The sequence below is a fragment of the Benincasa hispida genome, chromosome 10, assembly GCF_027475165.1.
Source record: "Benincasa hispida cultivar pf3 chromosome 10, pf3_genome.v1.1, whole genome shotgun sequence".
NCBI lineage: Eukaryota > Viridiplantae > Streptophyta > Magnoliopsida > Cucurbitales > Cucurbitaceae > Benincasa > Benincasa hispida.
The window spans coordinates 28,088,409-28,092,098 of NC_143487.1; the positions used below are offsets into that span (position 1 = coordinate 28,088,409).

General features: G+C 42.6%; 1 pseudogene; it reads right to left on the bottom strand.

Annotated features, from left to right (window-relative positions):
• Window positions 1-2,297: 2,297 nt before the first annotated feature.
• LOC150033240 (uncharacterized) lies at window positions 2,298-3,093 on the bottom strand (annotated as a pseudogene).
• Between the last annotated feature and the right edge of the window lie 597 nt (window positions 3,094-3,690).

Consider the following 3,690-nt stretch of genomic DNA (forward strand, 5'->3'; position numbering starts at 1 on the left):
GTCTCGACTTCCTACTTAATGCATCTGCCACTACGTTAGCCTTACCCGGATGGTATTCAATGGTATAGTCATAGTCTTTAATCAGTTCTCACCATCACCTCTGTCTCAGATTCAACTCTTTCTGATCAAAGATATACTTCAGTCTCTTATGATCTGTGAAAGTGTGGCACTTTTCATCGAATAAATAATGTCTCTAGATCTTCAGTGCTAAAACAACTGCTGCTAGCTTAAGATCATGGGTAGGGTATTTAGAATCATGCTTCTTCAACTGCCTTGAAGCATAAGCTATTACCTTTCCTTCCTGCATAAGCACGCAACCTAATCCTTGCCTCGAAGCGTCACAATAGATCACATACTCCTTCCTTGTTACAGGAAATGTCAGAATAGGTGTTGTCACTAATCTCTTCTTCAGCTCCTGGAAACTCTGTTCGCATTTATCCAACCATTCAAACTTAGCATTCTTCCTTGTCAAAGCTGTCAGGGGTAATGCTAATCGTGAGAAATCCTCAACAAAACGTCTGTAATATCCGACCAGTCTTAGGAAACTACGTACCTCTGTTGCACTAGCTGGTCTCTCCCAATTGACAACAGCTTCCACTTTCTATGGATCAACACTAACTCCGTCCGCTGAAACTACATGTTCTAAGAACACTACCTGTTTCAACCAGAACTCACATTTGCTGAACTTTGCGTACAACTGTTTATCACGTAGTGTCTGTAGAACAATCCTTAGATGTTCTTCATGGGCTTTCCTGTCAATTGAGTAAACTAGTATGTCATTGACGAACACTATCACAAACTGATCTAAGTACTGATGGAAGATCTTGTTCATGAGGTCCATGAAAACTGCTAGCGCATTTGTTAAACCAAATGGCATCACTAAAAACTCATAGTGCCCATACCTCGTCCTGAATGCTATCTTAGGAATATCTGATTCCCTAACCTTTAACTGGTGGTATCCTAACCTCAAATCAATCTTAGAGAACATTGTTGCTCCCCTTAACTGGTCAAACAAGTCATCAATGCATGGTAGAGGATACTTGTTATGTATCGTGACCTTGTTTAACTGCCTATAATCAATGCATAATCTGAGGGTATCACCTTTCTTCTTCAAAAATAACACCGGAGCTCCCCAAGGCGATACACTAGGCCTGATGTATCCCTTGTCAATTAGTTCTTGTAATTGCACCTTCAGTTTCTTAAGCTCGTTCGGAGCCATTCTGTACGGCGCTTGTGAAATAGGTGTTGTTCCTGGTAACAATTCAATAGTGAACTCCACCTCTCTATCAGGTGGCAAACCTGATAGATCAGTTGGAAAATAATCAAGAAATTCGTTCACTACAGGAACATCTTCTGGTTTCAACTTTTCTTCCTGCACCTCTACTACGTATGCAAGAAACGCTGTGCAACCCTTTCTCAACAACTTCTTAGCTTTTAGAGCTGAAATCAAACTCGTAGGAATAATCTTCCTCTCACCCCTGAAAACCACTTCAGCCAAACCCGGTTTCCTAAAAGTCACTTCCTTCCTATGGCAATCCATAGAAGCATAGTGAGCGAATAAGAAATCCATTCCCAAAATTACATCCAATGCCTGCAACTCTAGTGGAAGAAGATCCACTAGCATACTGAGACCTTCTACTAAAACCTCACAATCACGCAGCACTTCATTGACTAGTAAAACATCACCAACTAGAGTGTATATAACTAACCCCTCAGATAAAGGCTCTAGCATCCTATTCAGCTTAGTTAGAAACATACTAGAAACAAAGGAATGCGTAGTACCTGGATCTAATAAAACACGTGCAAGTACATTACAAATAAAAATCGTACCAGTAATCACGTCTGATGCATCCTCCGCTTTCTGTTGAGTCATAGAGTAGACTTTTCCCTGCTGCCTAGGTCTCCCCACAACTCCCTTTTGCTTTGCACCACTAGTGCCCTCTCCTGCAACCGTTGAGACTCTCGGCTGCTCAACTGTGTGGGACTCAATGCCCTGGTCCCTCTGAACTGCTGCTCTAACTGTAGAAAGTCTCTCTTGAAATGCCCTGGCTATCCACACTGGTAACAAATACTGGCATCGACAAGACACTGACCCCGATGATTCTTGCCACAACTTACACATGGGGTTCTCCTAGTTTCACTAGCAATGGACTCCTGACCCATCTGTGGTCTTCCTACTGAACTAGCAGACTGACTGGGTGCTCTCTGGCTCTGCTTCTGATAGGCACTACCTGAACTCATCTGCCTCGATGACTAGCCACCAGATCGACACTTAAAGTCTTGACGGCCTGAAACATTCACTCCAGGTGTGAACCTCCGCTGCTCATGACCTCGGAAACCACTAGCTATTGAAGCCCCACGACTAGGCTCCACTGCTGACTTCTCCTTGTTATACTCTGCTCCACACGTAGGGTAGTCTCTACTAACTGGAAAGAATTCGTACACTTAGCAATAGCTGTAACTGGCGTATATCTCAAAACGCAACCCTCTTCCAAACCTTCGACACTGATCATTTTCAGATGCCACAATCATATCAGCATACCGTGAAAGCTCGGTATACTTTCTCTCGTACTCGGCCACTGAAAGTGACCCTTGCTTCAGCCCCAGGAACTCATCTCTTTTTGCCTTACAGTATGTGCTGGGATAATACTTGTCTTCGAATATGCCTCTGAAAGTTTGCCAGTCTAACGTACGTGAATCACTGCACCTGACTAATATAGATTTCCATCATCCCTCTGCCTCTTTCTGCAGCAGGAATGTGGCCAATCTGACTTTTCGCTCCTCAGAATAGCTCATCACATCAAAGCATTTCTCAAGCATATTTAACCAAACCTCAGCGTCAGCTAGATCTGTGGAACCCTCAAACATTGTGGCTCCTAATTTCTTCAGTCGTTCTATTCCATACATCTTTTCCGGATCACTAGGCCCTGCTCTCTTTGGCCTACCTACCTCATATGCAGATCTAAAAAACTGCTCGTTTCCTGCTCCAGTCTGAACTCTCAGGGTACTGGTTCCTTTTTCAGATTGACTTTGGGTAGGATCCTGTGTCCCGTCCTGATTCTGCCTTCGTCATTTACTGGTACGTGGTGGCATGACTCTTATAACATATCAACACATCAGACATGCTATAGATACTTAACTCAGATGCATGATACTAAACTTCTACCCACATTCTAGTCCTGACTGGACTCACTCTTATCCATACTTGGACCATGCTACGCTAGTTCTATCTGAACTGACTCAACGTCTAACTATTTACTTCCTATATTTTTCTAAGCACTAATTACTCTGTCTCATTTCCCATGGCAACATGCTCTGATACTAAGTTTCACACCCCTTCCTAAACTACCTATTAGCTTAGTCAGGGAGATGGCATGAAGCCAACAGACATCGTCCTCCTCTAACCATACCTATTGACCCTGCTGAGTCATTGAACCTGATAAACATACTAACCTTAGATATAAAATATTTTACATGTAACACAATACAGCGAAACCCCTGAAAACCTTTAGACACACATGAAGTGCAGTCCTGACATAACTCGGTTTGGAAAATAACTTGATAGAGATATCACAACCAAAAACATATCCAACTCGGGTTTACACAACCACGACATCTAGTGCTTACACAACCATAAACTATCCAGTTCTTACAAAGACATTTACAATACAAACAGATACAATGTACAAC